Source organism: Monomorium pharaonis, chromosome 7 (assembly GCF_013373865.1).
Source record: "Monomorium pharaonis isolate MP-MQ-018 chromosome 7, ASM1337386v2, whole genome shotgun sequence".
NCBI lineage: Eukaryota > Metazoa > Arthropoda > Insecta > Hymenoptera > Formicidae > Monomorium > Monomorium pharaonis.
Genome location: NC_050473.1, coordinates 23,084,902 through 23,096,324, shown reverse-complemented (window position 1 = coordinate 23,096,324; position 11,423 = coordinate 23,084,902).

Below are 11,423 nucleotides of genomic sequence, written 5' to 3'. Positions count from 1 at the left end.
ACATACGATTCCAAATATGAAATCAGATGTCCATACAGTGCCTAACGTTAAAAAGTTCCTATTTTTAGGTAAAAACGGTGAGTTTTGAACAATTCGACTACAAATGTATCGAAAAGCACTACATACGATTCCAAATATGAAACCTGATGTCCATACAGTGCCTAACGTTCAAAAGTTTGTGTTTTTAGGTAAAAACCATAAGATTTGAACGATTCGACTACAAATGTATCGAAAAGCACTACATACGATTCCAAATATGAAATCTGATGTTCATACAGTGCCTAACGTCAAGAAGTTCCTTTTTTAGGTAAAACAATGAAATTTGAACGATTCGACTACAAATGTATCGAAAAGCACTACATACGATTCCAAATATGAAACCTGATGTCCATACAGTGCCTAACGTTCGAAAGTTTGTTTTTAGGTAAAAACCATAAGATTTGAACGATTCGACTACAAATGTATCGAAAAGCACTACATACGATTCCAAACATGAAACCTGATGTCCATACAGTGCCTAACGTTCAAAAGTTTGTGTTTTTAGGTAAAAACCATAAGATTTGAACGATTCGACTACAAATGTATCGAAAAGCACTACATACGATTCCAAATATGAAACCTGATGTCCATACAGTGCCTAACGTTCAAAAGTTTGTGTTTTTAGGTAAAAACCATAAGATTTGAACGATTCGACTGAAAATGTAGCGAAAAACACTACATACGATTCCAAATATGAAACCTGATGTCCATACAGTGCCTAACGTTTAAAAGTTTGTTTTTAGGTAAAAACCATAAGATTTTAACGATTCGACTACAAATGAATCGAAAAGCACTACATACGATTCCAAATATGAAACCTGATGTCCATACAGTGCCTAACGTTCAAAAGTTTGTGTTTTTAAATAAAAACCATAAGATTTGAACGATTCGACTACAAATGTATCGAAAAGCACTACATACGATTCCAAATATGAAATCTGATGTTCATACAGTGCCTAACGTCAAGAAGTTCCTTTTTTAGGTAAAACAATGAAATTTGAACGATTCGACTACAAATGTATCGAAAAGCACTACATACGATTCCAAATATGAAACCTGATGTCCATACAGTGCCTAACGTTCAAAAGTTTGTTTTTAGGTAATAACCATAAGATTTGAACGATTCGACTACAAATGTTTCGAAAAGCACTACATACGATTCCAAATATGAAACCTGATGTCCATACAGTGCCTAACGTTCAAAAGTTTGTGTTTTTAGGTAAAAACCATAAGATTTGAACGATTCGACTACAAATGTATCGAAAAGCACTACATACGATTCCAAATATGAAATCTGATGTCCATACAGTGCCTAACGTTTAAAAGTTTGTTTTTAGGTAAAAACCATAAGATTTTAACGATTCGACTACAAATGAATCGAAAAGCACTACATACGATTCCAAATATGAAACCTGATGTCCATACAGTGCCTAACGTTCAAAAGTTTGTGTTTTTAAATAAAAACCATAAGATTTGAACGATTCGACTACAAATGTATCGAAAAGCACTACATACGATTCCAAATATGAAATCTGATGTTCATACAGTGCCTAACGTCAAGAAGTTCCTTTTTTAGGTAAAACAATGAAATTTGAACGATTCGACTACAAATGTATCGAAAAGCACTACATACGATTCCAAATATGAAACCTGATGTCCATACAGTGCCTAACGTTCAAAAGTTTGTTTTTAGGTAATAACCATAAGATTTGAACGATTCGACTACAAATGTTTCGAAAAGCACTACATACGATTCCAAATATGAAACCTGATGTCCATACAGTGCCTAACGTTCAAAAGTTTGTTTTTAGGTAAAAACCATAAGATTTTAACGATTCGACTACAAATGTATCGAAAAGCACTACATACGATTCCAAATATGAAACCTGATGTCCATACAGTGCCTAACGTTAAAAAATTCCTATATTTAGGTAGAAACGGTGAGTTTTGAACGATTCGACTACAAATATATCGAAAAGCACTACATACGATTCCAAATATGAAATCAGATGTCCATACAGTGCCTAACGTTAAAAAGTTCCTATTTTTAGGTAAAAACGGTGAGTTTTGAACAATTCGACTACAAATGTATCGAAAAGCACTACATACGATTCCAAATATGAAACCTGATGTCCATACAGTGCCTAACGTTCAAAAGTTTGTGTTTTTAGGTAAAAACCATAAGATTTGAACGATTCGACTACAAATGTATCGAAAAGCACTACATACGATTCCAAATATGAAATCTGATGTTCATACAGTGCCTAACGTCAAGAAGTTCCTTTTTTAGGTAAAACAATGAAATTTGAACGATTCGACTACAAATGTATCGAAAAGCACTACATACGATTCCAAATATGAAACCTGATGTCCATACAGTGCCTAACGTTCGAAAGTTTGTTTTTAGGTAAAAACCATAAGATTTGAACGATTCGACTACAAATGTATCGAAAAGCACTACATACGATTCCAAACATGAAACCTGATGTCCATACAGTGCCTAACGTTCAAAAGTTTGTGTTTTTAGGTAAAAACCATAAGATTTGAACGATTCGACTACAAATGTATCGAAAAGCACTACATACGATTCCAAATATGAAACCTGATGTCCATACAGTGCCTAACGTTCAAAAGTTTGTGTTTTTAGGTAAAAACCATAAGATTTGAACGATTCGACTGAAAATGTAGCGAAAAACACTACATACGATTCCAAATATGAAACCTGATGTCCATACAGTGCCTAACGTTTAAAAGTTTGTTTTTAGGTAAAAACCATAAGATTTTAACGATTCGACTACAAATGAATCGAAAAGCACTACATACGATTCCAAATATGAAACCTGATGTCCATACAGTGCCTAACGTTCAAAAGTTTGTGTTTTTAAATAAAAACCATAAGATTTGAACGATTCGACTACAAATGTATCGAAAAGCACTACATACGATTCCAAATATGAAATCTGATGTTCATACAGTGCCTAACGTCAAGAAGTTCCTTTTTTAGGTAAAACAATGAAATTTGAACGATTCGACTACAAATGTATCGAAAAGCACTACATACGATTCCAAATATGAAACCTGATGTCCATACAGTGCCTAACGTTCAAAAGTTTGTTTTTAGGTAATAACCATAAGATTTGAACGATTCGACTACAAATGTTTCGAAAAGCACTACATACGATTCCAAATATGAAACCTGATGTCCATACAGTGCCTAACGTTCAAAAGTTTGTGTTTTTAGGTAAAAACCATAAGATTTGAACGATTCGACTACAAATGTATCGAAAAGCACTACATACGATTCCAAATATGAAATCTGATGTCCATAGAGTGCCTAACGTTAAAAAGTTTGTGTTTATGTAAAAACAATGAGTTTTGGACGATTCGACTACAAATGTATCGAAAAGCACTACATACGATTCCAAATATGAAACCTGATGTCCAAACAGTGCGTAACGTTAAAAAATTCCTATATTTAGGTAGAAACGGTGAGTTTTGAACGATTCGACTACAAATGTATCGAAAAGCACTACATACGATTCCAAATATGAAAGTTGATGTCCATACAGTGCCTAACGTTCAAAAGTTTGTTTTTAGGTAAAAACCATAAGATTTGAACGATTCGACTACAAATGTATCAAAAAGCACTACATACGATTCCAAATATGAAACCTGATGTCCATACAGTGCCTAACGTTCAAAAGTTTGTTTTTAGGTAAAAACCATAAGATTTTAACGATTCGACTACAAATGTAGCGAAAAGCACTACATACGATTCCAAATATGAAATCTGATGTCCATAGAGTGCCTAACGTTAAAAAGTTCGTGTTTTTAGGTAAAAACAATGAGTTTTGGACGATTCGACTACAAATGTATCGAAAAACTCTAAAAACAACTATATACAAGTCCAAATATGATACCTGATGTCCAAACAGTGCCTAACGTTAAAAAATTCCTATATTTAGGTAGAAACGGTGAGTTTTGAACGATTCGACTACAAATGTATCGAAAAGCACTACATACGATTCCAAATATGAAACCTGATGTCCATACAGTGCCTAACGTTCAAAAGTTTGTGTTTTTAGGTAAAAACCATAAGATTTGAACGATTCGACTACAAATGTATCGAAAAGCACTACATACGATTCCAAATATGAAATCTGTTGTCCATAGAGTGCCTAACGTTAAAAAGTTTGTGTTTATGTAAAAACAATGAGTTTTGGACGATTCGACTACAAATGTATCGAAAAGCACTACATACGATTCCAAATATGAAACCTGATGTCCATATAGTGCCTAATGTTAAAAAGTTTGTTTTTAGGTAAAAACCATAAGATTTGAACGATTCGACTACAAATGTAGCGAAAAGCACTACATACGATGCCAAATATGAAACCTGATGTCCATACAGTGCCTAACGTTAAAAAATTCCTATATTTAGGTAGAAACGGTGAGTTTTGAACGATTCAACTACAAGTATATCGAAAAGCACTACATACGATTCCAAATATGAAATCAGATGTCCATACAGTGCCTAACGTTAAAAAGTTCCTATTTTTAAGTAAAAACGGTGAGTTTTGAACAATTCGACTACAAATGTATCAAAAAGCACTACATACGATTCCAAATATGAAACCTGATGTCCATACAGTGCCTAACGTTCAAAAGTTTGTGTTTTTAGGTAAAAACCATAAGATTTGAACGATTCGACTGCAAATGTAGCGAAAAGCACTACATACGATTCCAAATATGAAATCTGATGTCCATAAAGTGCCTAATGTTAAAAAGTTCCTATTTTTAGGTAAAAACGGTGAGTTTTGAACGATTCGACTGCAAATGTAGCGAAAAGCACTACATACGATTCCAAATATGAAACCTGATGTCCATACAGTGCCTAACGTTTAAAAGTTTGTTTTTAGGTAAAAACCATAAGATTTTAACGATTCGACTACAAATGTAGCGAAAAGCACTACATACGATTCCAAATATGAAATCTGATGTCCATAGAGTGCCTAACGTTAAAAAGTTCGTGTTTTTAGGTAAAAACAATGAGTTTTGGACGATTCGACTACAAATGTATCGAAAAACCCTAAAAACAACTATATACAAGTCCAAATATGATACCTGATGTCCAAACAGTGCCTAACGTTAAAAAATTCCTATATTTAGGTAGAAACGGTGAGTTTTGAACGATTCGACTACAAATGTATCGAAAAGCACTACATACGATTCCAAATATGAAACCTGATGTCCATACAGTGCCTAACGTTCAAAAGTTTGTGTTTTTAGGTAAAAACCATAAGATTTGAACGATTCGACTACAAATGTATCGAAAAGCACTACATACGATTCCAAATATGAAATCTGTTGTCCATAGAGTGCCTAACGTTAAAAAGTTTGTGTTTATGTAAAAACAATGAGTTTTGGACGATTCGACTACAAATGTATCGAAAAGCACTACATACGATTCCAAATATGAAACCTGATGTCCATATAGTGCCTAATGTTAAAAAGTTTCTTTTTTAGGTAAAAACGATGAGTTTTGGACGATTCGACTACAAATGTATCGAAAAGCACTACATACGATTCCAAATATGAAATCTGATGTCCATAAAGTGCCTAACGTTAAAAAGTTCGTGTTTTTAGGTAAAAACAATGAGTTTTGGACGATTCGACTACAAATGTATCGAAAAACCCTAAAAACAACTATATACAAGTCCAAATATGATACCTGATGTCCAAACAGTGCCTAACGTTAAAAAATTCCTATATTTAGGTAGAAACGGTGAGTTTTGAACGATTCGACTACAAATGTATCGAAAAGCACTACATACGATTCCAAATATGAAACCTGATGTCCATACAGTGCCTAACGTTCAAAAGTTTGTGTTTTTAGGTAAAAACCATAAGATTTGAACGATTCGACTACAAATGTAGCGAAAAGCACTACATACGATTCCAAATATGAAATCTGATGTCCATAGAGTGCCTAACGTTAAAAAGTTCGTGTTTTTAGGTAAAAACGATGAGTTTTGGACGATTCGACTACAAATGTATCGAAAAGCCCTAAAAACAACTACATACAAGTCCAAATATGAAACCTGATGTCCAAACAGTGCGTAACGTTAAAAAATTCCTATATTTAGGTAGAAACGGTGAGTTTTGAACGATTCGACTACAAATGTATCGAAAAGCACTACATACGATTCCAAATATGAAACCTGATGTCCATACAGTGCCTAACGTTCAAAAGTTTGTGTTTTTAGGTAAAAACCATAATATTTGAACGATTCGACTACAAATGTATCGAAAAGCACTACATACGATTCCAAATATGAAATCTGATGTCCATACAGTGCCTAACGTCAAGAAGTTCCTTTTTTAGGTAAAACAGTGAAATTTGAACGATTCGACTACAAATGTATCGAAAAGCACTACATACGATTCCAAATATGAAACCTGATGTCCATACAGTGCCTAACGTTCAAAAGTTTGTGTTTTTAGGTAAAAACCATAAGATTTGAACGATTCGACTACAAATGTATCGAAAAGCACTACATACGATTCCAAATATGAAATCTGATGTCCATACAGTGCCTAACGTTTAAAAGTTTGTTTTTAGGTAAAAACCATAAGATTTTAACGATTCGACTACAAATGTATCGAAAAGCACTACATACGATTCCAAATATGAAACCTGATGTCCATACAGTGCCTAACGTTCAAAAGTTTGTGTTTTTAGGTAAAAACCATAATATTTGAACGATTCGACTACAAATGTATCGAAAAGCACTACATACGATTCCAAATATGAAATCTGATGTCCATACAGTGCCTAACGTTTAAAAGTTTGTTTTTAGGTAAAAACCATAAGATTTTAACGATTCGACTACAAATGTTTCGAAAAGCACTACATACGATTCCAAATATGAAACCTGATGTCCATACAGTGCCTAACGTTCAAAAGTTTGTGTTTTTAGGTAAAAACCATAAGATTTGAACGATTCGACTACAAATGTATCGAAAAGCACTACATACGATTCCAAATATGAAATCTGTTGTCCATAGAGTGCCTAACGTTAAAAAGTTTGTGTTTATGTAAAAACAATGAGTTTTGGACGATTCGACTACAAATGTATCGAAAAGCACTACATACGATTCCAAATATGAAACCTGATGTCCATATAGTGCCTAATGTTAAAAAGTTTCTTTTTTAGGTAAAAACGATGAGTTTTGGACGATTCGACTACAAATGTATCGAAAAGCACTACATACGATTCCAAATATGAAATCTGATGTCCATAAAGTGCCTAACATCAAAAGTTTCTGTTTTTAGGTAAAAACGATGAGTTTTGGACGATTCGACTACAAATGTATCGAAAAGCCCTAAAAACAACTACATACAAGTCCAAATATGAAACCTGATGTCCAAACAGTGCGTAACGTTAAAAAATTCCTATATTTAGGTAGAAACGGTGAGTTTTGAACGATTCGACTACAAATGTATCGAAAAGCACTACATACGATTCCAAATATGAAAGTTGATGTCCATACAGTGCCTAACGTTCAAAAGTTTGTTTTTAGGTAAAAACCATAAGATTTGAACGATTCGACTACAAATGTATCAAAAAGCACTACATACGATTCCAAATATGAAACCTGATGTCCATACAGTGCCTAACGTTCAAAAGTTTGTTTTTAGGTAAAAACCATAAGATTTTAACGATTCGACTACAAATGTAGCGAAAAGCACTACATACGATTCCAAATATGAAATCTGATGTCCATAGAGTGCCTAACGTTAAAAAGTTCGTGTTTTTAGGTAAAAACAATGAGTTTTGGACGATTCGACTACAAATGTATCGAAAAACTCTAAAAACAACTATATACAAGTCCAAATATAATACCTGATGTCCAAACAGTGCCTAACGTTAAAAAATTCCTATATTTAGGTAGAAACGGTGAGTTTTGAACGATTCGACTATAAATGTATCGAAAAGCACTACATACGATTCCAAATATGAAATCTGATGTCCATAAAGTGCCTAACATCAAAAGTTTCTGTTTTTAGTTAAAAACGATGAGTTTTGGACGATTCGACTACAAATGTATCGAAAAGCCCTAAAAACAACTATATACAAGTCCAAATATGAAACCTGATGTCCAAACAGTGCCTAACGTTAAAAAATTCCTATATTTAGGTAGAAACGGTGAGTTTTGAACGATTCGACTACAAATATATCGAAAAGCACTACATACGATTCCAAATATGAAACCTGATGTCCATACAGTGCCTAACGTTCAAAAGTTTGTGTTTTTAGGTAAAAACCATAAGATTTGAACGATTCGACTGCAAATGTAGCGAAAAGCACTACATACGATTCCAAATATGAAACCTGATGTCCATACAGTGCCTAACGTTTAAAAGTTTGTTTTTAGGTAAAAACCATAAGATTTTAACGATTCGACTACAAATGTGTGACGTTACCGCCAAATAATAATTTTCTTTTTCTTTTCTTTTTCTTTCTATTGTTATTATTCATATTCTCAATTATATTATTATAATTAATTACATTTTAATTAATTGTGCATTTATATTGTAGGACTATAGTCTCTTTAGGAACGGTCGGGAATAAACACTCGGATTGTTCAATGTCTCTGAAAAACTCTTTATTATATATATATCACACGTATGCACAAACCGCTACACGATACGACTCGATATAATGCTGCTGCGCTGTTACTACCGGCACGATCGGTTGCACGTGTGTGCCGCGCCGCGCAGGCGCGCCGCCGCGCGCACAGCGCTATGGTTACACAAAGGGGGGAGGAGGCCCGGCTCACGGACCTCTGCAAAGCCTCTCAACCGACACTCCCTCCCTTTGCCGGTTCGTGTGCTGGCTGCGATACATCTCTCTAGATCTCTAATCGTCCTTTTTACCTAAACAAATAAAATTTAACATTTGCTTAAAGGTTTATTTGTCTTAATCTCTTAATTTATAATTTTATCTCTTAAATATCTAAAGGCTTTCAAGGGCAAAGGTTTCGTCATGATGTCAGCCAGATTTTCTCTTGTCTCTATCCATTGGACTCTGATTTTCTTTTGGTCAACACATTGTTTTACGAAGTCTCCGTGGGTGTCTGCCATATGCTTTCTGTTTCCAGAAATTTCTCTTTCTCTTAAAGTCCTCTCTATTTCTTCTAAACTTTCGTCAAACGTCTTAAGCTTGTGACTTCCATCTCTTTTAGTGCAGTTTCCTGCAGATTGATTATCACATTGGATTGTTATTGGAAAGAATGTCATTCCAACAACATGTCTAATTGACTTATCCAGCGAAATCAACTCTTGACAGGCATCACTCATAGCCAAATATTCGGCTTGGCAAGTAGAGAGTGTAACATAAGTCTGTTTATGACTTCTCCAAGCTATTACATCTCCAAATAATTTAATTATATAACCTCCAGTGGATGTAGAATCCATATAATCTCTAAAGCTAGCATCCGTTAATGCCTCTAATTTATCCATTTTACCTCTTAACTTCAATCCTCTATTTGCAGTTCCTCTTAAGTATCTGAAAACTCTTTTTACATCTAGCCAGTCTTCTTCAATAGGCTCTAGTTGTTTTCTTGCTAGATAATTTACTGCGAATGCTATGTCAGGTCTTGTAGCAGTTGCCAAATACATTAAGCTTCCAATGGCTTCTCTGTAAGGCACTCTCTTTGTCTCTCTTACTCTAATTTCATCTTTAGCTTCTGTTACGGACAAAAATTTCAAAAACCGATTTGTAACGTTCCGTTGAAGACTACTCGATACGGGGGCAGCTTTCGTTCTTTTGTCTAACGGGGCTCTCAATTTATTTGTTTTAGGGCGACCGCAGCACGTCTGCTTATTTCCCAGGGATACGCCGAGAGCCGGAAGGATCGTTTATCGCGTTTGAGAGAGAATTAAATGGGATGAGAGACAGGTTAAATAAACGTATTTATTATTTCTTAATCAGTATTGATCTTCATTTATTGAGTATATAAAGCATAATATATATATATTTATTTGTGGTATATGATTATTGGAATGATAAAAATTATATATTTAAAATATATATGTTAGGATAAAATAAAATAATGAAAACAGTACGTTGTTATTATTCTTCAGAGTGATCAGGTAGGATTAATTCGGAGTTGAAACCGCGGAAATTCGGGTCCGAGAGCTCATAAAGAACGTTAGATATCAAGGCGTCTAGCGAATCCGAGATGGGTTCGAAATTTAACAAATCTGGATCGAGATTGGGAGAAGGGCAAGGCCCAAGAATTTCGTCCAAGTCGGTTTGGCTTAGTGACAGGATTTCGTCTATGAGTGGAAGGGTGTCAGCGACTGCGATTGCGTCGAGTTCGTCGGGTTCGTCAAACGCGGATAAGTCAATGTCTGGGGCTATTATTTCTTCAATCGAGGAGTCGGGTGGATTCGGGGAAGTTGACTCGATCGATCCTGATTCTAAGATTGGAGGAGTTGTCACTATTAATTCTTGCGGAGGGATGTCATTCGTTATCTGAGGAACTGATTCGTAGGACCTTGGAAGAAAGTCAAGTGGGAACTCTATTATATCTTGAGTGGGGGAGCCTGCACGGTGAGTAGGACGATTTGGGAAGACGAGGGGTAAATCTGAATTTATTATAATTGCGGGGGATTGTATATGCTGAGAATACCGGGCCGAGATATCGTTTAACTCATGCACCGGCCTGACGCGGATGGTTGGCCGTACGATGCTCCGTATTGCGTCGCGACGGGTGTGTCCGTTGCGAAAATTTAACGATGACCGTCCTCTATTAGGTGGAACCATCTAATGTATATAATTCACGATGTGAGTCGTTTGTTGGCAGTAGAGGAGTGATTTATTATGGAACTGGTCAATTAAATTCGTAAAATGAATTGAAAATTGTTAATCTCGTTAGAAAAGTGACTTACGGTGGATGGTTCTTGTTATACTAGCGAGTCGAATTGAACCGCTTGTTCCGTGAAATTTCCCAACACCTGAGGGGTTAATTGCCGTTAGTAATTAAGCATCTTACCTTGTTTTGTGAAGTACTATGGAAATAAGAGGGAACTGAGAGATAGTAGTGCCTCGTGATTATAATTGTTTGTTCTAGATTAATTAATTGTAATAGCTCATTTCAAAATTCATGTAATAAGACAACTCACTGTCAGTTAGGTGGCGTGAACGTATCTTATGACTCCATTCTCGCCTCAGCGGAGTTTCCCACGTCACGTCGGGAATAAAAAAAAGAAAAATAAAAACGGAGTCAAGAGTCACCGTTCTGACAGGGTATAAATGTGTAAGTATTTCCCTCAATCGTTCTTTCAGATTTCGCGTATTAAGATAAAAGAAAAT